At 38.5% G+C, this 26,680-nt stretch overlaps 1 long non-coding RNA gene across 1 annotated transcript; it reads left to right on the top strand.

Annotated features, from left to right (window-relative positions):
• On the top strand, positions 1-23,490 carry LOC131554115 (uncharacterized). Its single transcript, XR_009274340.1, has 3 exons — positions 1-370; positions 9,497-10,087; positions 21,438-23,490. It is a non-coding gene; the product is annotated as an uncharacterized LOC131554115 (long non-coding RNA).
• Positions 23,491-26,680: the final 3,190 nt, after the last annotated feature.

The following is a 26,680-nucleotide window of genomic DNA, read 5'->3' as shown; positions in this document are numbered from 1 at the left end:
TATATATATTAAAGAAATATTATATAAATTAAGAAACAAATATACTTTTTTATACATATAAAAACTTTTATGGAAAGGGTTGTGATTTGAGTTACTCAATAGTAATTTGCTGTATATAAACACTATAGATTACTATATTTTGTACCTAAGTAATTGTCTGATTGTAGATGTCTCTAGGTTCGATGTGCCTGCTGCAGGTGGCTGGTGAAGTGAGCCGTGATCAACGCAAGGTTTCTTGCAGGCCCATGTGGACAGGAGGAGCCGCTGCTGGCCTTCAGGACTGGAAAGTATGCGCTCTGTGGCCGCAGTCCCACCTCTCAGCCTGGGAACGGAAGCAGGGAGTCGCAGGGGAAAACAAGCAGACAATCAGGTAGAGGCAAAAGAAAAATAAGGAGTCAAATAGTTGTCTTGTCATCTTTTGTGCAGTTTTATTTATTGTGCTTTTATTTTACTCCTTTATTTATTTCCTATAACTTTTCGCTATTTACGCAACCACAGCTACACCTGTGAAACCTGGCTGGCTTTTGTTCTTAAGGAGATGGAGAGAGAGAGAAAGAGAATATTTCTAGGCTGAAGGCAGGGAGAGAAATAAGTATTCATATATGTATTAGAAGTCAACAATGTAAATTACCATTCACAGTCTGTTTTGCTTCCAAAATATGACACATTTCTAGATGAAACGGAGTATTCAACTAGGAAAAGCGTTGATTTTATCCAAGGGAAATTGTTTGGGTGATGAAAAGGGTCACACTTTATTTTATTTTTCCAATTATTAACAAATCATTAACTACAACTTTTGCCTCAATAAACTCCTATTTTGCTGCTTATTAATAGTTAGGAAGGTAGTTATTAAATTTAGGAATTGGGTAGGATTAGGGATGTAGAATATGTTCATGCAGAATATGTGATTTATAAGTATTAATAAACAGCCAATATGTTAATAATAGGCAGGCTAATAAGCAACTAATTGATAGTGAGATTTGTTCCCTATACTAAAGTGTTACCATGAAAAGTTATTTTAGAGAAAGAGAAAAGGTTTTGATTACGAAGATATTTTTAGTGTGGACTTGATGAATCATTGACAATAAGTGTATTAAAGAAAACAAAAAAATGTATTAATATATACTACACATATACAGTATAGCAATCAAAAGCTATTACTTCAGACTTCAGTGTCACATGATCCTCCAGAAATAATTCTAATATGCTGATTTGAGAAACATTTATCATTGTTGAAAACAGTTGTGCTGCTTAATATTTTTTGGAAACTGTGATGCATTTGGATTCTTTGATCAATATAAAGTTCAAAAGAACAGCATTTATTTGAATTAGAATTCTTATAAACATTATAAATCTCGTTACTGTCACTTTTGACTAATTTAATGCATTCTTGCAAAATAAAAGTCTTCAAAAGACCTCAACTTTTGAACATTATTTAAGATTATTTATATTATATTTATATTGAGGTTTAATAAACAGTAGAAGTCTGCGGTGTGTGTGTGTGTGTGTGTGTGTGTGTGTGTGTGGCTGGGTTGATGTGGGCTGGTTAGTGAAACCCAACCCTATATCAGCATGTGTTTGTACACCGTGTGTGTGTGAGAGAGAAAGTGTCGCTGTGTGTGTTTGGGTAAGGACAGTGGCCAGCAGGGGACAGGGTGGGTTCAGGGCAGGGGAAGAGTGAGGAGAAAGAGATCAGGGTATTCATTTTCCACGAGGGGTGTCCTGCTGTCCTGCACGTACAGTGTGTGTAGGTGGGGGGCACCGACCCCATACCCTTGTCCTTTGCGTTTTCTTTCCTTCATTCCCTTTTGAATACACACACACACACATGGACAAACACACCCCTTTTCTCCTCAGCGCTCTCTCCTCCCACCTCTCTCATTCTTTCAGCAGGAGAATGAATGGTTTTTGGAGTGAATTATGTGTGGCTAAGAGATGATGGTGAATGAATGGGTTTGTGGGAGTGTGAGAGTTGAGCGAGGAGCTGGAAATCGTATCGGAGTTTAACATCAGATCAGGGGACAGCTGTTTCTAATGAGTCTCTCCTAGTTATTTTGTCACAGTCTGTTGAACAATTATGAGGTGAGGAAGGCGGGACAGGAACAGGAGTGCGGTCCATGGTTTTTACTCTCTCTGGTTGCAGGTTTATGAGAGTGATTTGTTTATAAATAAAAAAATTGGCAAGTCAGTGAATGCGGTGATGGAATTTGGGAAGTTCATGAGGGTTTAGATGAACGTTAGAGACTGTGACAGTGAGATAACATACAGGGACTGCTGTCAAGTGTCATTCTCCTCACTGTATCAGTCCCAGTTTCATCTCATTTCTGTAGGAATCTCATCTCTGACTCACATCAGTATCTCTGTGTCTCATTTCTGTCTCAGTGCTAGTCCCATCTAGTACATGAGGGATTAGATGAATGTGACAGTGAGGTGAAATACAAGAGCATGTTGGTTTCTGGGGCAGTCTGATTCAGTCTCAACGCCAGGCTAATTTTGTCTCATTTGGTCTCATATTAAGATCAGTGCTAGACTCATTTTTGTTTTGCCTTCTTTCTGTGGCAGTCTCATTTTTCAGTCCCAGTCTTGTTTCTCTCTCAGTGCTAGTCTCATTTTGTCTCAGTGCCAACCACATCTCTATCTGAGTGATAGTCTCATTTCTATCTCAGTACTAGTCTAATCTTTCTGTGCCAGTCTCATCTGTTTCAGTGCTTGTCTCATTTTTCTGTGCCAGTCTCATTTCGATCTCAATTCCAGTCTCATTTTGTCCCAGTGCCAGTCCCAGCTCTCTGTCTCAGTTCCAATCCCATTTTTCTGGGGCTGACTCATTTGTCTTACAGTTTTTTTTTCAACTGCTTACACACAAAATCTTTGCTTGTCACACAATTTATGAAACATGACACTCAAACCAAAAATCTCCAAAACCATACACTAAACTTTGACTCAGTTTTCAATTTCATAAAACACTTTTTACAAAACATAACACACAGTTCTCTATGTAACACACAAAAATATAACAGGAAGTATCTCGATTTCCTTTTTCAAACACAACCAGTCAAAATGCCACACTAATTCATCAGTGCCTCACACTAACTCATCACATGTGCTTTACTTAACACCAACCAATTATGGCTTTAGAATAGCCTTACAGAATAGGTTTTGGAATAATCACCTTTTTCAAAATTATGTTTGGTTTCTGTCCAACTACACGTGGTTGATTTTCCTTTGTAGTGTAATACTTGCTTTCGTGTTTACCTTGAATTACCAATTACTTTATAATTTTGTACAGAAATGTACATAGGAGCTCATGAAAGAAGAGCTTTCGGTTTTGAATAACTGTGTGTAGGCCTATGTGATATATCCAAAAATATTAGGTGTTTGCAACGTAAGACAAATGTTTGCTTTTGAGATGTGTGATATTTTGAATGCAGTGCTTCATTTTGCAAGAGATGTGAGGCATTTTACAGTTTGTGTGTGCAATTCTTGGATTTGTGTGTAAAGTTTTGAAAAGAGAGGCAAAGTTTTGAAAATGTGTGTAAGCAAAAAACTGTAATGCCAGTCTAATTTTTGTCTCATTTGGTCTCTTTTTCTAAACAGTGCTAGACTCATTTGTGTTTTGCCTTTTTTCTCATAAAATGGCAATCTCATTTTATCTCATAAAATTTTATCTCTGTTCTCCTTCGGTCTCAATAAGTCTCATAAGTCTCATCAGCGCCAGCCCAATCTCTATCTCAGTCCAAAACTTATAGTCTTGTCTCAGTCCAAGCGGTGAGGAGTTCACTGTCATTCAGCTCTAATGAGCAAAGCAAACATGCCACTTCTGATCAAACTCAGAGAGACAGACTCATGCTTTCTGCTAGAACTGAATGAGCATTTGAAAGCCATTAAAATGAGCCTCATAATGTGTGACTGAGACAGTATGTACAGTAAGGGCAGACACTGTAGCTATTGTGTCCTCAAGCCCATCACAGATGTTTAATCAGGCTGCCATAAACAGAATGGGCTGAACATGAGACAAATGCTCTCATTGATGACATCAGATCATTCAGTTCATTTATTTGACTTTTAACTACTTTAGACCTCAGTAAATCAGATATGTTATAGTTTATGCATGTGTGTGCATGTTTTTATGCAGTTAAGCATGCATATTTGATTTAAGAATGTTCATAAGTGTTCATATTTGTGGATGGGTTTTTTTCTCCAGGTGTGTGTGTGTGTGTGTGTGTGTGCGTTTTGTGACAAATGAGGACATAAATTTGAATAATGACAAGGGTATGACATAGGTATTACAAGAAGAAGGTGACTTTTCAGGACATTACCCCATGTCCCCACTTTTCAAAACGCTTATAAATCACACAGAATGGAGTGTATTTGTAAAATCTGAAATAGCACAAAGTTTCCTGTAAGGGGTAGGTTTAGGTGTAGGGTCGGTGTAGGGCAATAGCACATACAGTTTGTACAGTATAAAAACCATTACGCCTATAGGATGTCCCCACTTTTCACAAAAACAAACGTGTGTGTGTATGTGTGTTTGTGGTACGTGCTTCTGTAACAGTCTCTGGTCTCAGGGGAATTGAACTGATTGAAGAATGGAAGAAAGACAGTGAGAGAGAGAGAGAGGGCGCGCTAGGGAGGCCGGGCGAGTGGACGTGACATCCCCAGCTGTCCTGTGACATCACTGCACTGGGGACAGGAAGTGCAGGACTTATTGGGCAGGCCGGGAAAACAGGGGGTGACATCAGATCGCTGTCTGGGTCACATAGCTTTCCATCTGGATAAACCAGAATGAGACCCCCTCTATTATTGTCTCTCACCCTCCACTCACTCCGTTTTTCTCTTCTTATGTAATTAGAGATATAATGCTCTCCATGCCATGTGTTTCCTCATCTCATCTCCTGTAAGATTACCCACAGCTCATTCTTTCAGTCTGCCCCCCTCAGTGGCTCACAAACACACCGCTGTCTGCCCACCGTCCACCCATACTGCCCACACACACACAAACTCTCACTGCCTGTCATGCATTATGTACAGCACGCACAGGAAAACAGACGCTCATTTACTCAGACATGTGACCTCATTCTCAAGCAGACACATGTTTGCACTGACCACACATAGATACATATACACACGTTTACACTCTCTATTTCCCATTACATTAGCACATTTGCACGTTGAGTCTGTCAGTGACAGAAAAATGTACAGCAGAACTGTTCAAGATGTGGAGAGTTCGTCGGCTGATGCAGGACTGAAGACTTTTGGAGGAAGATTATGGTTGATGTTAGACAGCATGACAAGAACCAAATAGCTACATCAGTTACGAAGTCAGTTCCGTCATGAGGCCCTAAAATCAACATGAAACAGCTTTCACAACCCGGTTTACCTCCGTAATGCCATATATGAGTGAAACAAGATATTGAATGTGGGAAAATATGGCTGGACTTGATTTTATTAGTCAGAATTGACTGGATTGTGGAAGTGGTTTTTATATGAGGAAAATAAGAGGGCTTGTCACTCAAAAAAAGTCACTTCAGGTGGAGTAAAGTATTGCATTACCAAGCATTTCATCACTATTCTTTGGAATGATGCTGATCAGTGAATTGTTGTGACCAGAAAGTGAATTAAGACAGTAAATTTTGATTTCATGTTGTCTTTAAAAAGTTTAGAGGGTCATCCATTTTTTAATTCTACATATAATGTTGTGATGCCTAAATTCACATGTAAATATAGTTTTTGTTTGTGTGTATGTCTGTGTGTGTTATTTTTCATTTATTTAGACAAAATATTACAGAATTGTAATACTGGTAATTTATCATTTTTGACCATAAGATGAAAATCAGCTTATGGTCTTAATCAGAATTTTTAAATCAGTGCATACTTAATTGTTAGTCTTTTAGATATTACTGTAAAATTATAAATAGTTTTGTTAATAGTATTAAGAAATACATATTTTTATTATGTATATCATGAAATAAAATCATTAAAATATTAGTGCAGTGTAGTCCAGTATTCACTGTACTGTCAGTTACAATGGAAAAAATGGCACACCAAAAAAAAAAGTTGAAAAGGTTTGAGTGACCAGAAACTAATAAACTAGTTAAACACTGCCTATAAGATTATGACGACTCACCTCAATCTGATTAGTCCTTTCAGATTTATATTCTTGGTTTGTTTTATGTACTTCTATGTTTCTGTCATCTGTGCCCGTACAGTCGTGTGTGGCAAAGTAATGGTCATCCAGTTCAAAAACATCTCATCTGAGCTGACACACCATCCTTTATTAGCATACATGTGTGTAGGTGTGTATGTGTGTGAGAGAGAGATAGAGAGAGCGGTGGCTAGAGATTTCCACATGGCCTGAATCTGAATGTGAAACACATGTTAATGTGTGGGTGGGAGTGTGAGGAGAATATGTGAGGGTATCCATGTCTGAGTGTGTGAGAACACCCCACTCTACCATCTGCGGGAATAGTTAATAACGTGTGTGTGTGTGTATGCGTGTGTGTGTGTGTGTGTGTGTGTGTGTGTGTGTGTGTGTGCGTGTGTGTCACAGACCTTTTCTCCATCTACATCTTTTCCATTGCACCGTCTTCTCACATACTTTGATCCCCATCCGGCTATTCTCCATACAAATGGTGTTCGGCACCTCATCTATGGGGGGTCGACACCACATATGGCCCATAATGCAATGGGGTTTGTGAGTTTGACCTCAAAGCTTTTGTTCTGGATTGTGTGCACCTGATTGTCTGCGTTATACCTGAGCATGTTGTCGATTGTTCCTGTTTATTGCGGGATGGACGGTGGGAATATGTGATATGAATGTGAAGGGTGAATGTAAAGAGTGTGTGTCTGGTCTGCGCTGTGTGCGTGGGTTTATGGTGTCTGGCAGAGAGTGGTGGTGCTGCAGATGGCAGGAGGTAAGGAGAGGTGTGTGGTTGCATTAATATGGCCTGCAATTCTCGTTAGCACTAATCAAGGGCTTCCTGTACCGAGAGAAGCCTGGGTTCACCTTCCCAAGCCCTGCGAACAGCACACTCTCTGCCTCTCCTTTATACACAAACACACACACACCCACTCTAACTCTCCGCGGGTTACACAGAAACATATGCTATGTTCGGAATAACATGCTAGCATACTGGTCTTATTATTGGTGCAGTATGTAGTGTGTATACCAGACAAAGTATGCGGAATATTTGTTTGCAGGGAATGACCTACTACAGATATCAAGCAGACTTTAAACAGAATGATATATCCCATAAAGCATGGCACTTGAACTTCCATTTCCAGTGCGAGGAATGAAATGGAAATAATTACAGACTTCTTTTTTTTTATCATTTGTTTTAATAATAAATGTTTGCTAAGAACTTGTTCTATGGTAAAGACATCACAGTATGACCTTCTGTAAATCTGCTTTGAAAGATTTTTTTAAATTTGACTTGAAAGATGTTTTTTTTTTAATTTCCTTTAAAGAGGCAAAATAACTATTTAAAAATGATAAGATACCCTTCACATGACAGCAATTTAGCATGCTAACAGTTCACAGTTTTTGTCATATGATGAAAATATTCTTAAAATGTATTCAGTATTTGTCATATCATATTAACATTAATTTTAGTCTAGTTTATTAACATTAAATTTTATCTTATGTGGTGTTGGCCTATAGGTCTGATTAATCATGCAAGTATAGTACTCTCGTGACTGGTGGCAGAGACTAACCTGGAAAAGAAGATATGGTTGAATAAAGTCGCTATTTTTGTTTTCTTTGTGCACAAAAAGTATTCTTGTAGCTTCATAAAATTAAGGTTGAACCACTGATGTCACATGGACTATTTTAACGATGTCCTTACTATCTTTCTGTGCCTTGAACATGGTAGTTGGGTTGCTGTCTTTGCAGGGTCAGAAAGCTCTCGGATTTCATCAAAAATATCTTAATTTGTCTTCTGAAGATGAATGAAGGTCTTACGGGTTTGGAACAAGTAATTGAGGACAGAATTTTAATTTTTGGGTGCACTATACCTTTAAAAAGGCAAGATGAATGTACAGAGCATGCACATTGAGAAAAACCTCATTGCATTTGTACGATGACATTTACATTGCCCAGTGTATGCACACCTTGTAAGTGTTAAATCCAAAGTATAACTTTAGGCTTAATGCTGCTACTCACTTACTATTTTTAAGTATAGTATGCAGCGTACAGTGTATAATAATAAGCTAGTATGCCATTCCAAACTTAGCCATTCTCTCACACACCCCTCTCTCTGACTGGCTCACTTCCCTTTCTGACTTCCTGGGCCTGTTCTACAATCTCCCTCCCCAGTGCAGTGAACTCACCGTGCAGGATTCTCTAGCCGTCTCTGCCTTCCACAAAATGAGTCGGAAAATGCAAAACTGTGAGGGAAATCTTTTCCATATTCATGCAGGCTCCCCACCCGCTCCATGTCTGCTGGCCAAGGCAAGGTCTGACCAGGTTGTCCCTGTGTGAACTCCGGCAGAGGTCACGACCTTTGGTCAGAATGGAGAAAGTGGACCACAGAGCACTAATTGAAACAAAAGACCTCTTTACCGTCATCCTGGCACAACAGGGAGGTGCAACTTATAGCCAGTGCACACATCCTGCACTTTCTCACACAATGACTTGGACTCGCTTATAACTGTCGGCCACACAGCTGTGACGTCAAGGCAAACATCTATATCAAAATAACAGCTCCACTGTAAAGAAGAGGGCATGCATCATTAATGCAGTGCACATAGAAGGAAGGGTGATAAAGCTCACCTCTCAGGACGTAAAACAATGACCGTGAGACTGTGAAGTATGTTATTCCAACCTACTCTACGTTTGTATTTTTCTTCCTCATGCTGGACTCTTAAGAAACGCTTGGGTTAAATAGATTAATGTATTTAAGATGTGGAAATCAGGGTTGCGCGCCAGTCAGAACTGAATGTGAATGACTTTCAAACTCTAACTGAATTCCTGTGTTTGAATTTAAGTAAAAAACAACATGCAGAATTGCAATTCAGTTTGAATTGTTATTAGTTTATTTGTATAGGGCCAATATAAAAACATGAAACTAATTTTTAACTTGATGGGTTTATAGGTCAGACAGACAGGCAGATAGACAGATAGATAGATAGATAGATAGATAGATAGATAGATGGATGGATGGATGGATGGATGGATGGATGGATGGATGGATGGATGGATGGATGGATGGATGGATGGGCAAACAAAAAAGGAAACTGAAATCATCATTATCCACACCAACTCTCTTCCAGGTTTCCTTGTTTCTCACTCACTCTTTTTCTCTCCTTCCCTTTCTTCCTTTCTGCCCTCTTTAGTGCATTTTAATAGTGTGTGGGGAGACACTTTGATAAATAGACTGAGAGAGACAGAGGAGATTTGGTTTAACTTTTTTTTTTGAACTCCTCACACTTTTGGTCGTACACTGCATGTGTGTATGTGTGAAATCCTTTATTTTTTTGTAAGCTAGACCCTTTTTTACAGTGCCCTGGGCTTTGCAATGGATAGCTTTCCCCCACCCTCCTGCTCCGAACGGCCACCCCCACCCCCAGCGCTGAAACCCGGCCAGCCCCAGCTGTCTGTCCAGATGTGGGAGAGAAGGAGAGGCAAGGTCCAACAGGGGATGAGGGCCTGAAACAGAAAAGGGCTCCAGAGAGAATGGAGCAAAAAGAGAACCAAGACAGCGAGAGAGAGAGAGAGAGAGAGAAGAGGAAGATGGAGAGATGTCAAGGGGAAGTCTGAATTTGTTCCCAGGGTCTTTAAGTAAAAGGTGGACGAGGAATGGAAAGGTGTCACAATGGCTTCCAATTCATCTCCGGATGGTTCCAAATGAGAGGATCAATGACACCAGACTGTGCCTTCTTTGAAAAGTCAGCGCAATCAAGTCTGATCTCATGATCTCAGTGGACTGGAACATGGCCTATCCCAGAGAGCGCAGACTTGGCATAGTCGTATCCATATAGTTGTTCCTGCTTGCCTGTGCAGGTCCTTCCAGGCCGGTCCTGATTTATGAACGGCCCCTGAGCTCTCACTCCATCCTGGAGGGGCTCTCTGATTAGAGATGGAGAAGAGAGGGTGAGTGCAAACACTCATGCATCCACTCACACACCCCAGCATTTGGTTCTAATTACACACGGGGCGACTCCAGGGCCGGGTGTCATCTAGAACACAGAGCTAGATTTACACTTGACATGTTTTATTCACACAGGTTGGTCCTGGCCTGGTAATTGCAACATATTATCTGGGCCGATTCATCAAAGGGAGCAGCCTGCTACAGTAAACTTTTAAATGAACGACTCATATGGGTCACAGACGTGAAAAGTGGAGGGTTTTATTAGCAAAAAAGAGTGAACCAACAAGTACAGTCCAAATGCTTGGGTAAAAGAGGTGTTTGTGAAACGTTTATGCCTTTTTTGAGAAATACTTGGAAGTGGCCTCTGTTTTTGCAGAACAAGATTGAGGCTTGATCAGCCATCGTTTGGTGGCAGTAATTTAGGTCATATTTTAGCCATCTTAAAACCAAAATGTGGCACATCAGATGAGAATATCCCTTCTTTTATGGTTGTTAGCCAAGGGCTACCCCTTGCTGATTTAATAGGAGTGTTAATATGTGAAGCCAGTAAACACGCTAGTGGAATCACACGCTGCCCTGCACTTAATGCACTGAAGGCCTTAATGCACAGCAATGAATTGAAACTGAGGGGAGATACAGTAATTGTGTTATTTGTACATTTGCGTTTACATTTACATTGTCATTTAGCAGACACTTTTATCCAAAGGGACTTACAAATGAGGACAACAGAAGCAATCAAAACTGACAGAATAGCAATAATCTGTAAGTGCTATGTCAAGTCTCGGTTAGCCTAAAGCAGTTCACGTTTCAAGGTGTTTATATATATATATATATATATATATATATATATACAGAGTTGGGTATTACTTACAAATTGTAATTCGTTACTGATTCCAAATTACATGACAAAAATTGTAGTCGATAATGTAATCTGTTAGATTACACATTTTAGGTAATATAATCAGATTACTTTTAGATTACTTTTGATTTAACTCGTTTATCACATTGATTTAAATAGCATTATCTTGTACCATAATGATGTAAAAAAAAAAAAAATGCAAAGAGTAAGAAAACTTGTTCCATTCATTGTAATTTACAACATGAAGTGCATTAAACATTATATTACATCAAGGTTTCCCAAGCTAGGGTTTGTAAAGGAACTGCAGGGGGGTTGTGAGTTTAATGAAAAGCTCACAATTAATTAAATCATAAAAAATTTAAATTAAAATAAATCATTTTAAAACAAACTCCCTTTCTAGGAAAGTCTCTTCACTGGGCTGCCATATTTGCAACGCCTCTGGTCAGCTCATACAAGACCTATCTTAATGAATGGGGGGAATGCTGAAATCTCAAAAACTACTCGCTGAACTCACAATTAAATTACATATGTCTAATCAGCAACAAAAATCTGAAATTAATTGCCCCATGAATGTTGTTTCTTATGCACAAATAGCATTTAAAAAGCTTATTTTACAGCCAATGTGCATGCGGAGTCATAGCGTGCTTATACTGCGCATGTGCATTGACTGGTCCAGTCTGAGCTGCGTTCAGCCCCAACAAAACATTACAAAACGTTTTTTAAACAGAAACGGTGGTGTGTTGAACACTCTGTTCTGATGACGCCAGAGTTGCAACTATGGCAGCTGAGAAGGCCATTCTTTGTTTTCGGAGCCTGATGAAATCGGTATAAATACGTGTTTAATACTGCAAAATATGCTCGATGTTACAGTCAGTGCCCTTACCGTCCATTCTTATGTAAAGCACTTTTACCATTGTGTATGAAATTCGGTATATAAATGAACTTGCCTTGCAATGAAGCTAAAAATATAAATAACTACATCATCATGTTGAAATACTATATTGTTACTATAAAACTCTTACGACAAACATGTCTTCTAATATCTTAAATTATTGCGTATATCAAGCTGCAGTGGACACATTTGTAAACGACTTTACTTGGACCCATTGTGCGAGCTGTCTCTTTTACCGCATGGTTTATATACATGTTGCTGCTGATGAGAAAACATATCTCAAACGCCTTTGCAGGAAACATGTTGTTCAACCCGGAAACCATAGCAAAATGTTGCGCACCGGTTTGAGCTGGAACGTGCCCCAGGTTTCTATGGGAAATTTGGCTCTTTCATTAAGAAGGTGGAACTGTTCCTCCATATTGTGCGTTACAGTTTCTCCCATTCATAGGAGTGAACCATCTTTGTATTTCTATAGACTTTGTTTTAAATAAAACACTTACTAAAAAAGATGAAATATTTTTATTTACCTGCATGCCATGTGATCATTAATCAACATCAAAGAAACCGTGAACATGCAAATGTGATACTTAATTATTGAAATATTTATTTTAAAATCTCAGGGGTACTTCAAAGCAAATATAAAGCAAATATATTTGGTAAATAAGGTTTAGATGAAAAAAAAAGTTTGGTAATGCCTGCATTACATGTAACTAAGAAATAACGTGAATATGTGCATTTGAATTAGTTAAAATTAATAATACATGGTTAAAAAACCTACGGAGTAATAATTCAAATAAAAATGAATGTGTTCATCAGTAGTTGATGCAATGAAACCCTTCTTAAACCTGAAATGATTTTTGTAAATCCAGTGCAAATGCAGTCGCCACCTGACTAATGACTGATCTTTGTGTGAATGTCCACAAAATTGGACTATATATACGTATATAATATGTATATAATCGGTAGGCTATTTTAGAAAGGAAAATTTAAAAGATGAAATAGAGAAATTAGGGAGAATCAATGAATTATGAATAATTTATTGCTATTGTGCGAATAATATGTAATCATGTAATCAATAAAAAAAAGTAACTGTAGTGTTAGCATCGCATTCTGGGGAAACACAACCAGCTGCCACCAGTCTCTGTTCCTTACCCTCATCCAGAAACGGCGAGTAGAACGCGACGGCAGTGTATAGGCAAACAAATTCCATCACATTTCTATGGCGCCGAAAAAGAGTGGAATACAGCCATACAAATCATTATGCATTAGACGTAAATAAATTCAAACAGCGGCCAGTAACACACCTGCTCTTTCTGAGTCCATCATTTGTGCTGTCCAGTGGGGTATGTGAATAATGGCAGTAAAAAAAATAACTACAATTCTTAGCGAATAATAAGAATAATGTAAATTGCATGTAAAGGGGAGTGAAGAGCTTTGCTCTTGACATGTAAACAACATAATGCGATTAAGTCCTTACTCTGATTATTGGAAATAATCTCATTATTCGTGCGCATGTAAACATAGTGCTTGTGTTGGGTTTATACCAGCACGTTTCTGAACCGTCCCAGAAGCGGCTCTCCAAGGCGTTTATATCTGTCATGCCACATCAAAGACTGTCAAAACGCCATTTATTATTTGAAAACTTACAGTATTTTTAAATACTGTATTCGAACCGATACTGTACTGTAATGTATTCGAACCGAAAGACCCGTACCAATTCTTCGGTACGAATACGTTTACCGTTACACCCAGGGCTTAATTTGAGCCGGAACAAGCCAGATCCGGATCCGGCACCTCAGAAATCCGATCCCGCACCTCATTTTGTGGGATCCCCCTCCTCAGGCACCAATATGAAAGATGTTTGTGCTGACCTATAGTGTGCATATATGAAAAATCCTCTATAAATGACCGCGCTTGCGGGACATCTACATTTGAAATAAAGAACCTGAGCGCGCAAAAGATGCAACATGTGAACTTCTTTGCTCTCACAAGACATGCACGGATAGCCTATAGCCTACACATGCGATTTCTTTCTCAACTGTTCACATTTACTTAAGAAAAAACCTGGATATTCGCCAGAACGGCCATTATTGCGTAATTTTGTGTGTATAGGCTCAACAACAAACTACGAAAAATAAATCAATATGGTACTCGCTAGGCTGATTTGGGTGTGACTGAGCTCAGCCTTGAAACCGCCTCTGGAGCGCCTGAATACCAATTAGTTTAAAAAGACTTGCATTTTTGTGACGACGCAACAATGACCCGATTAAGCAAGTGACAAATCTGTAAACTGTCCCGAAATGCGAGCGAAAGTCTTGACAGCGTGCAGCAGCTCGTACTGCAGAGGAGATTTGAGAGGGTGAAAGAGAGAAGAGGCGGTCCAGTTGAATCAAATGACTGATTTAATCTGCTGGTTTGTGTGGATTTATTTACTCATGTAACCTATTTGCTATATTGAATAAATGTTTGCAGGAATTTCCCTCATTATAAATTTGAAAATTTTGGACAGGATTAATTATAACTCTATTACAAAGGTTTGTGAAATAAAATTCCTTTATTATTTTTTATTTTTTTTTTTTTTCCCCAGGCCTGGAAGTTGCTGTTTCAAAATTTCATGGCTTTTTCAGGGTTTTTTTTATTTTTATTTTTTTATGTACAAACCCTAATAAAAGCAACTGATGCACGCTGTTAATCACTTAAACTGGCCCATCAGTGATCGGCTGAATGCTCCGTTACCTCTCCCTCACATGCTGGTGTTGTGCCCAGTCCTGACCCCTGCCAGATTATTACCCCCCTAGTATTGGTAGGTTTAGGGTTAGGTGTGGGGGAGGGTTTAGGTTTAGGGGTGGGGTTAGGATTAAGCAATCAGGTAGCGATTTCAACGACGGGGGTAATAATTTGGCAGGGAGTCGAAAATGGGCACAACACCGGATCCGTCACCCCGCTTTGTTCCGGGACCTCGAAATTTACAAATTAATAAATAAATTAAGCACTATATATATAACTGTATATATATACAGTTGTGCTCAAAATTATTCATACCCATGGTAAATATGATCAAAGGCGGCTGTGAAAATAAATCTGTATCATTAATCCTTTTGATCTTTTATTAAAAATTTACAAAAATCTAACCTTTCATTGGAGAATAAGAATTTAAAATGGGAGAGAAATCTCACTATGAAATAAATGTTTTTCTCTAATAGGCTACACATTGGCCACAATTAATCATACCCTTTTATTCAATACTTTTTGCAACCTCCTTTTACCAAGATAACAGCTCTGAATCTTCACCTATAATGCATGATAAATTTGGTGAACACCTGACAAGAGATCAGAGACCATTCCTTCATCCAGAATCACTCCAGACCCTTTAGATTCCCAGCTCCATGTTGGTGCTTCTTCTCTTCAGTTCACTCCACTCATTTTGTATAGGGTTCAGGTCAGAGGACTGGGACAGCCATAGCAGAAGCTTGGTTTTGTTCTCAGTGACCCATAGCATGGACAGTCAGTTTATATATATATATATATATATGTGTGTGTGTTGGTATTTTACTGATTCCATGATGCCATGTATCTAAGATTTCCAGGACCTCCTGCAGAAAAATAGGCCCACAACATTAAAGATACAGCAGTATATTTCATTGTACACATGGGGTACTTTTTTATCCCTGTGTTCACCAAACCCATCTTGAGTGTTTGCTGCTAAAAAGCTCTTTTTTTTTTTAGTTTCATCTGACCATAGAAGCCAGTGCTATTTGAAGTTCCAGTCGTGTCTGACAACTGAATATGCTGGAGTTTGTTTTTGGATGAGCGAGGAGAATATATATATATATATATATATATATTTTTTTTTTTTTTTTTTTCATATAATAAATAAAAAGAAAACAAGTAGATAGAATAGAAAAAGAATAGAGAAAGCTAGTGTTAGAACCTTTTTAAGAAAATAAACTGTTAGAAAATGAATAGAGGGTGCAATGTTAGATAGATAGATAGATAGATAGATAGATAGCTCCACTACATGATCCATCTGTAGCTCGATTGAATGTACTCTAAACATCTTTAATGAAGGGGAGAGGAAGAGTTCTCCATGAACTTGGTCTTCAAATGCAACCCCTTCTTACAGTTTAATCCTATTGTAATGAGTTGGGTCGCGTAACATCTAGTGTCCGTCCCCCCCCCCCAACGAAGCATGACATCACAGTACAAGCTAAGGCCGGAAATGCGGCAGGTCCCACCACACGCAACATGCGAGATGCAATCCTCGACACGTACGATGCACACCGTGCCGCCGGGAAACCCAGGGACACAGCAGCACAGGTTTGATGGACAAACCAGACCACCGCACGCACATGTACATTCTTGCAAGAGGAAAATGGTAACAGTCAGTCCTGTGCAGTAAAATAGAATGGTGCACCTTCATTGTTCTGGCCTCTGGACTCTGGCCTTGCTTCCTGACACCTTCCGTTTGGGCTCGCACACAGATGGCCATGGATGTACAGGAACAAGTGCGCCCACTCTGCCTGTCCAGACCCAAATATAGAGGTATAGACACTCACATGTGGCCAAGGAGAGATTAAGGACTTCTTGCTGACCTGGTGTGTGTGATGCTATTAGTGTAACACTGCCTGTAGCCTCAGATCGGATGAATCCCTTGTTATCCCATGCAGGGAGCATTCTATATCAGGAAAACTCACGGAGACACTTAATGTGCGTGTTTTTATGTAAGTTTGTGAGGAGTCGCGGGGGTGTCACTGTCTGACAGGATGCATGGGTCAACTGTCTACGTGTGAGTGCAGCCGGGCCTGGGCCAGCAGGTCAGGGTTGGGCAGCCCACAGGAAACGGCCAAGACATTCTGGCCTAGTGCAGGGGGACTTAACCCTTGAACTGCCAGCTTGGCTGTGGTCTTACTGTTGCCGGAACTGTGACTCTCAACTCCAGATTTTTCCAACTGAGCTACAGTGCATGTTTTGTTTATGACGCATGTAGTGTTAAAGAAATAGTTCACCTCCAAAAAAAATAATTCTGTTATAATTTTCTCACCCTCATGTTGTTTCAAATCTGTATGACTTTCTTGGAATCAGTACAATTAAAAAAAAAATACGTGCCTCTATATACATTTCTGCAACATATACCTTCCTGTACATTTCGCAGCAGTGAGAAGTGAGAAGTCCAGAGAGTGGCGCTAAAACACGTTCAATACGTGACCATGGCACGTTTTTATTACGCTGGTACAGGCACGAATTGCTGCGTTTTTATTACGCTGCTTGCGGCTCTTCAGAATTCAAATTCGGTGAGTGTCAATAAATTTTAATGCTGTATTGTGTTGGAAATATATACCCTACACCAAATCCAACCCTAAACCTACCCGATAGTGTTAACAAATGCAAACGTGATATAAAACCGCATTTGTTGATGCAGTCTTGTTATTTTAACTTCTTTAAGCGGTGACCTGAGCTCTTTTATCTTTCAAGTGCAACGATGTATCGTGTGAGCTACTGAATTAGAAAACTCGTGCAAATGAATCTGTATATGTTTCGATAGCGTTCAAAAGTAACAGTTTTGAAATCGCGCATGATGTTAAAATTGTTTTGAAGTCATAACATAATATTCTGCAAGTAATTGAAGGAAAATTAGGATTTATTAATCAAAACTCTGTACCTGTAAATCATATTTTGTGTGAAAAGGAATAAAAGTTATCGGAGTTTTACTGCCTCTAATGAGTGTTCATTTCAACAGGAAACTGCAGTGATTCATATTCGGGGTTTTTTTGTTTTTGTTTTTTTGTTTTTTTTTCACAAAACGTACATGCTAAAACGTACAATTTAGACGTATTTCAACGTTTAAAACGTACAGATCGATACGTATTTTTAGCTTTTATATCATTAAGATATTCGAATCAATGCATTTTTATCATTTTATCTATAAGCAATTTAGACTTTTAGACCCCTTAACCTACCCCCAAACCTAAACCTACCCATTTTACAGCGAATATGCATTTTTATAATTTTATTAATAAGCAATTTAGATTTTAGACCCCTTAACCTACCCCCAAACCTAAACCTACCCATTTTATAGCGAATATAAAAGGATATAAAACGCAATTGACCGTTTACATGCAGGAAAATAACAATTTTAGTAACAATATAGCATTAAAAATGTTTTTATAGTCGCTAATCCCACTCCTGCATCTAAACCTAAATATATATACAGGTGCTGGTCATATAATTAGAATATCATCAAAAAGTTGATTTATTTCACTAATTCCATTCAAAAAGTGAAACTTGTATATTATATTCATTCATTACACACAGACTGATATATTTCAAATGTTTATTTCTTTTAATTTTGATGATTAGAGCTTACAGCTCATGAAAGTCAAAAATCAGTATCTCAAAATATTAGAATATTTACATTTGAGTTTGAATAAATGACCATCCCTACAGTATAAATTCTGGGTATCTCTTGTTCTTTGAAACCACAATAATGGGGAAGACTGCTGACTTGGCAATGATCCAGAAGACGAACATTGACACCCTCCACAAAGAGGGTAAGTCACAGAAGGTCATTACTGAAAGGTGTGGCTGTTTACAGAGTGCTGTATCAAAGCATATTAAATGCAAAGTTGACTGGAAGGAAGAATTTGGGTAGGAAAAGGTGCACAAGCAACAGGGATGACCGCAAGCTTGAGAATACAGTCAAGCAAAGTCGATTCAAACACTTGGGAGAGCTTCACAAGGAGAGAACTGAAGCTGGAGTCAGTGCATCAAGAGTCACCACGCTCAGACGTCTTCAGGAAAAGGGCTACCAAGGCACTTCTGAACCAGAGACAACGTCAGAAGCATCTTAACTGGGCTGTGGAGAAAAAGAACTGGACTGTTGCTCAGTGGTCCAAAGTCCTCTTTTCAGATGAAAGTAAATTTTACATTTCATTTGGAAATCAAGGTCCCAGAGTCTGAAGGAAGAGTGGAGAGGCACAGAATCCATGTTGCTTGAAGGCCAGTGTGAAGTTTCCACAGTCAGTGATGATTTGGGCTGCCATGTCATCTGCTGGTGTTGGTCCACTGTGTTTTCTGATGTCCACAGTCAACGCAGCCATCTACCAGGAAATTTTAGAGCACTTCATGCTTCCTTCTGTTGACAAGCTTTATGGAGATGCTGATTTCATTTTCCAGCAGGACTTGGCACCTGCCCACACTGCCAAAGGTACCAAAAGCTGGTTCAATGACCATAGTGTTACTGTGCTTGATTGGCCAGCAAACTCGCTGACCTGAACCCCATAGAGAATCTATGGGGTATTGTCAAGAGGAAGATGAGAGACACCAGACCCAACAATGCAGATGAGCTGAAGGCCACTATCAGAGCAACCTGGGCTCTCATAACACCTGAGCAGTGCCACAGACTGATCGACTCCATGCCACGCCGCATTGCTGCAGTAACTCAGGCAAAAGGAGCCCCAACTAAGTATTGAGTGCTGTACATGCTCATACTTTTCATTTTCATACTTTTCAGTTGGCCAAGATTTCTAAAAATCCTTTCTTTGTATTGGTCTTAAGTAATATTCTAATATTTTGAGATACTGATTTTTGACTTTCATGAGCTGTAAAGCTCTAATCATCAAAATTAAAAGAAATAAACATTTGAAATATATCAGTCTGTGTGTAATGAATGAATATAATATACAAGTTTCACTTTTTGAATGGAATTAGTGAAATAAATCAACTTTTTGATGATATTCTAATTATATGACCAGCACCTGTATTTCTGTGCAGTATAAGAAAAACATGACAGACAGGTAAATACAATTACAATCATTTATTTATTGCAAAAATGTCAAAAGCACTACCAAAAGTAATCCAAATGACGATGCGTTGCAGCCGCAGTCCTCTCTGGCGGAATACAGTAGGTTTGTGTGAGGTGCAGAGCAGAATTTATGTTGTTAATCGCTGAAAATATGATCCAGATTCTCCTGATCCTCTCGCTCTCTCTGAACTTGTGAAGGCCCGCGCGTGCTAGCATCATTCAAATACACACCTCACCAGAAACACTGCACTTCGCAATCTGTGACGAATGCAGGCGAGAGCCAATGAGCGTTCGATTATCCTGCCGTAAAATCTGCAGTTTGAAGCGGCAACATTTGAACTTGTAACGAACGCATCAGTCAGCGCGGGCTTTGCTGTTTACGGTCGCTGGTCTCTGCTCGGGATGGAGATGAAGATCGTCGAATAAAGGCTTGGATTTGGTTCTGTTCCTTGCAGTCGTATGGATTCTGAAGATCTGGATTACAGCGCACGAATAAAATCGTTTCATTTCGTAATTATGTTGCGGTTTTGGTGGGGTTTTTTTATAGTTCTGTTGTCAGTCACAGTCATGTCGGAGAAAACGCCTTTTGTGGCCCATGGCAAACAAAGTACATGACAAGTAAAGGTTAAACAATTTAAAATGTTATTTATTTTAAGGTTTAAAGTGAAGTCTTGTTTAACATTATGTAGGCCTATTATTGAAAAAGAGCTGGCAGCAGAAATCACACAACAAAACTAAATGTTATCATTTCATATTAAGTAAACGAGTAAACTATTTAATGATGCAGTTGAAAACAAGGTAATTGATATGACAACTAAAAAACGACTAATAATAAAATTAATGCCGCGATTTCAATATTCATAAGAATTAATTTTTAGATGTTGTCAATACGTCAGTTTTGTACGTTTAAATGCTGAAAATACGTAAGTATTGTACGTTTTAGTTTTTTATAAAACGTAAGTAAATGTACGTTTTATAGAACCACATTTTACGTAAAATACATACGAATTATCATGAGATCACGTTGCACATTTCCAATGAGCCTAAAAGTTGAACTTTTAATGTTTTTGAAAGAAGTCTCATATGCTAACCAAAGCGATTTTTTTTTCATCAGAAATACAGCTAAAAACAAGTAATGTATGTGAAATATTATTACAATCAGTATTATTTTAGTATCAATAATATACTATAATAATTTTTAATTCATATTTTAGTTTATATTTTGTTTTTAAGTTATTTTTTACTTTAAATTTAGTTTTAATTATTTTGTTGTTTTTGTCATGTTTATTAGTTTTAGTTTTTTTTAAATATGTCTATATGTTTTGTTAATTTTTATTTGTTAGTTTTAGTTATTTTAGTAAAGAAAAATATTGCATTGGCCAGTTTTATTTATTATTATTTTTAGTTAATATTTATTTTAATTTAAGGTTTTTTTATGATTTTAGTTTTTAGTCAATGATAATAACCCTAATTACAATATAAACTAGTTTTCTATTTTAATGTAAAATGTAATTTATTCCTATGATGCAAAGCTGAATTTTCAGCAGCCATTACTCCAGTCTTCAGTGTCACCTGATCCTTCAGGAATCATTCTAATATGCAAATTCTTTTCAGGATTCTTGGATTAATAGAAAGTTCAAAGAACAGTTTTACTGTAATTTAACACATCCTTGCTGAATAAAAAATCTTAGTCACGGTAATGTATTATGCAATAGCATATTGTAGCATTCGTGTATCCATAATCACAGGAACAAACACAAGTCCTCATAAGAATGTCTGGCATTTTCTTTCTAATTTTAGTCTCTTCTAGTGCTCCTCCTCACCCTGGGTGTGACAGTCCAGCCTTTCAGACTGGAAACAATGTGGAGCAGCACCTTCATCATGTAACGCAGCACCTCTGTGTCCCCTGCCATAATGACGCCTTCTCCCTGCGACCGCCAGCCTCTCTAGAGTGCAGTAAGGAAGGGGGATCTGTAGCGCGCCTGTGGCCACGAGGACACTCCGCACTAGAATACGGGGACAGGAAGTGACTCTGGAATTCTCAGACGGCAGTGGTCTGAGGGAAAGGTTGACGTTTTCGGAAAGGCAACTATGTCGTGATGTACCATCGACCGCGTGCAGAACACGTTTACGTTGTTCCAGCTAATGGATTTTTATAAATAGGTCACGGATGAGTCACTTGCATCAGTACTTCAGGATAGACGTCTGCTTACTTCCTGGTGCCACACAGAGGGCATCGCTGCTCAAGAGCCCCCTAGATAGCGGGCTAAACTTAAGCAGGGCCCATCCTGTTTTGGGATTCTGCTGTAACCTTGAGCGTTTCGACTTTCCTGCATCTCTCCAAAACAGTCAGCTGTTATCATTCCAGCGTCATGTTCGTACCCCACACCATGATGCTAGCCGGTCGCTCTGATACTTTACGCCACATCTGTTTGTGTCTGAGGGAGACGTTCTTGACTGTATAATGTGTGCGTTCTCGTCCATCTTACTGATGGCTGCGTTCCAACACTCAGCTTTAGCCAGTGAGGGCTTTCTTGGTTTCACATCCCTCTTCAGCCAAACACAAACACACACGTCCGGCCAGCCTGACCCGAGCTATCTCTCCGCCTGCGAGTGCCAGACGCACACACATACACACACGCCCTGGACCCTCCTGCTCTTCCCACGTTCCTCCTCTCCCTCTCTCCTCTGTTCTTCTCTCTCTTCTCTGCTTGCGTTTCCTTCTCTCCCTTCCTCTGCCTCAGCACCCTTGTACATCTCATTGTCTCTGGTCTCTTCATCTTTCTCCACTTCCTGTGTCTTGCACCCTGTGCCCTCTCACGCCCCGTCTTTCAAGCTCCCCCTGTTTCTCTCCACATCTCTCTCTCTTCGCGACGTGACTTTTAGCACAGACATTGGGCCTGTTGCCAGTAATCTGGGGCAGAGAGATGAGCGGACAAACACACACACATACACTGACACATGCAGATATAATAGGGCACACTCTAATGTCTCTTCCATAAACACTCGTTAGATATTTCACATCAACTAACAAGAGTACTAAGATTTACAGTCTTTAAGGAATATTTTAAATTAGACTTCATTGGCAGGGTCTGTGGACTACTGTTGGTAAAAACTGAAAATTGTTAACAATAACACTCCATGAAAACAAGCGTTATGGTTATACATTTGCAACAACCATGGCCATTGTAGACATGTTTTACAAACTGAGGGATGAGTCAACTTTTCTTTTTTTTTTTTTGTATAATTGACAGCAGAGCACATATTTTACCCCAGAATACTCCCTTAGTGTGCATTTATATTATATGTTTAGTGTTATTTGACTGCTTTATATGTATATGTATAAAAATAAAAATGTATAAATGGGTAGTTGACTTATCAATGGTGGGACGGAAAAATGTAAAAAAAAATAAATAATAATAATAAAATAAAATAACCTCTACCATTGAAGATAAACCTCTCTCATGCTATTAGTAACTCTAAGAATGAAGATACATTTTTCTCATGTTATTTGTATGTTAAGTTTTTTTTTTCTACATTTTTGCTATGTCACACCATAGGACACAGTCCAATTTTTATTTGTCAACTACCCATACAGTATGTATAATATATGTAAATATTGCAAGTTACATATGTATATATATTAAATGTGCATAATATTAAAATAAATATTGAATATGTGTGATGTATGACTGTATAACGTATACATTTTGAATACTTTTTGACTGTTTAAAAAATAAAAATTTAATTAAATTTAGATATTCAATGTATAAAATACACACAGGCATATGCATATATGTAGAAATATGTTATATATATATGTTTTATCAGTATCTGAATCAAATGATTGCTAGTGCCATGTTTCACTTTTTGTTTAAGCAGAAGCACTTTAGTTTAACCATTAGTCCTCTATGTCGTTGCATTTTTTTTTCCATTTCAACGATATTGTAATAATGTAATCACAAGCTTTCTTCACCCATATGTTATTTTGTACAAAAAAAAAGTTCACATGACGTGGCTGACATTCACGTGGTTTCTCATCCTTACTGAATTATGAATTGTCTCACTTTGAATGTCACCATCTTTGCCTCCTTTCTATGTCGTCATCTTTATTTATATAGCGCTTTTTACAATTCAGATTGTTTCAAAGTAGCTTTACAGTATTAAACGGGACCGTATTGTGTTGATAATGCAGGAGGACAATATAGTAAATACTCAGTTTTTCGGTTAAAGCCAGTTCATCGATTCAGTGATATCATCGTCCAGCTCAGTTAAGTTCAAATAAATGCTTTCTATCCATCTCTCAGCTCTACTCTATCACGCAGACATTGTTAATGAGCCAGGCGTTAGAGTTAATGAGAGAGAGTCATGTCACATAACATGCTTGTAAAGCGATGAATCTAGAATTACTTTGTTGTGTTGTTTTTCCTGAGTTGCATGGATCAAAAGATGGACATGTGATCCTGGGAACAGAGAAGTGAGAGAGAACATTTTTGAGAATGAAAGAGAAAGAAATGATCAAGCCATAGCTGGCACTCGGTCATTCACACGGCCCCCGTAGTGCAGAGGAAGGCATGAGAGTACAACATCTCCTTTTGGGTTCAAAGAAGAAAGAGAGAAAGTGAATGTGTGTCAATCCCTCAATGGATTTGAAACACATTCGTAGCAATTTTAGATAGTCTAGAACAGAGCACAATTTCATTTAATTTCAAATCCGTAATCTCTGTACAGTCATCCTCTATGTTATCTGCTGAGGATGAATCCACAGTGAAGCTCAGTCATCTGCTCTCAGAGTGTTTATCGTTCACCCAAACACAGGGCAGTTAGTATTACTAATGGGAGCGCTAATCTCCATTTCCACCACACACACTCCTGTCCTCCTCCACTCCTTGACCTCCTTTTTGATACACGTTCACAGAGACACGAGTTCTTGAAGTCTGTGATCACTTCACCAATGGTTGTGCTGACAGTGCACCACAGATGTTCTAAAAATCAACATGTCCCCAAATTACTAATACAATAGAAATTTACAGCTTAAATATGCTGTTATTGAAAATCACACTCCTCCATGAGATGTTTCAGTGCCACACCCGACTTTGTCAGATCTTGGTGAGATAGCATAAATTTCACAATCTCAGAAATGGAGTTCAGTATGATTGTACATGTGTACAATCATAAAATTGCAGTAAATGATCATACGTTCTCAAAATTAAAGGTTCTTTCTTGGCATTGATGGTTCCATATAGAACATTTAACATCAATGGAATCTTTAATACAGAAAAGGTTCTTTATAGTGGGAAAATGTTTTGCTGGTTATTTAATTGTTGTTCACACTAAGAAAAATTTTTATCTTTTAAGAATTGTTCACTGAAAATCTCTTTTGGAAAAACAAAATGGTATCTCATCTCAATGAGAACACCTTTTTGGAACCTTTATATTTTAAAAGTGCAGGATGAAACTTTTTGAATATTTTTTTCTTCACTTGAGTGGTTTTGAAATGTTAATTGTTTTCTTACAAACTTAAAAAAAAAATCCTTTATTGATAAATGTTTTAATTAAATGTACAGTTTTTATCTTACAATAATTGTGCTACCCTTTTTACAGTCACTATTTTTTAATTAAAAAATCAATCAATTTCTGTTTTCTTTTCAACTTGTTGGTGTAAGTAACTCATCAGCTCATCATTGCACATTCTTCAGAAATTAATTTGAAAGTTCATTAAGGCCATGATCAGATACTTCTTACAACTTTCTTTCTTCCGTTTTAAAAAGGGCCTCCAACACTCGCATGTTTTCAAAAAAGTCCACATTCTACCTTGTTCCGTGCCCTTGTAATGTGGCGAACGGATGTGTGTCTTTCTTATGTGTGTGTGACTATGTTGCCTAAAGAAGTAACACCCAAGTAGAGAGCTTTCGCACATTTCTTTGCAGAGACACCAACACCCTTCCAGCACAGATATGGGCAGAGAAAGTGATAGTGGAGCTGATAGCCCCTCACTAACTCCATACGTTCTGAGATCACTGCGCTTCACTGACAGTCTGAGCCCCGAGCCAACCTGATCTAACAGAACCAAAGTCCTACTTCACCCCAATACACCCGTGTACACCGCCACTTTCACATATATCCTTTATAGATTATATAAATAATTATGCATTCATTCCCTCCAGGCATGAGCAGTATATGGCAGTAAAGATCTGAAGGTGGCCTTGTAATGGTGTGTATGGGTGTATATTCTCTCCCATATGTTTACTGGCCTCAGGCTCCTCAGTACACCACAGTCTGGACTTGTACAATCCACATTGCATCTTCGACCTCAAGCGCTTCATCATAATTCTCTTTTGCCGCATCTCAGTGCTGCAGCATTACTTATTCACTGTTCTCTCTCTTTCTTCTGCAGTCTCCGTGTGCAACTCGAGCACAGGTAACAGCGTGAAGGTGTTTGTTTATGATAATGCGGTGAGTGTTCAAAAACTCCATCTTGCTCAGTTGTTTTGACAGCTCCTCTGGTAATGTCACAGGATGGGTGGTTCTGTTTGGGTAGGTACCCACAGATGTGTGTCAGTCACAAGACAGGAAGTGGCACTGAAAGTTTACACCCTCACACGTTCACACACCCACTCTTTTAAAAAGCACACGTTGCTTTGCATGGCACATAAATGTTTACTGTGAGCTACAAACCTGTTATAAGTGTTTGAGTAGTTTATGCATAACATGTTCATTGATGTTTTATGTTAACATCAAGATTTCGGGTTCAAATCTATGTAAGGAGTCGATATTTCTTTGAACTTGTCACCATTTTATGATCCCTTTTTTACCTGGTGTGTATAAGTGTTCAGAATGGTCCTGTGTTGTGAGAATTCAAATATTCAATGTACTCTCTAAATTAGCATTATATGTCATAAAAGTTGCATGCATAATTTTATACGGTATGTGGCAATACGGTATGTTCTACAAAATGGGAATCCCTCCGCTTTGCATGACTGCTGCCAGAGATGACTTCACAACCAAGCAAGCAGCTTTTATAGTCAAAAAACAACATAAGG

The sequence above is a fragment of the Onychostoma macrolepis genome, chromosome 15, assembly GCF_012432095.1.
Source record: "Onychostoma macrolepis isolate SWU-2019 chromosome 15, ASM1243209v1, whole genome shotgun sequence".
Classification (NCBI taxonomy): domain Eukaryota; kingdom Metazoa; phylum Chordata; class Actinopteri; order Cypriniformes; family Cyprinidae; genus Onychostoma; species Onychostoma macrolepis.
This window is presented reverse-complemented; position numbering and strand designations above follow the sequence as displayed.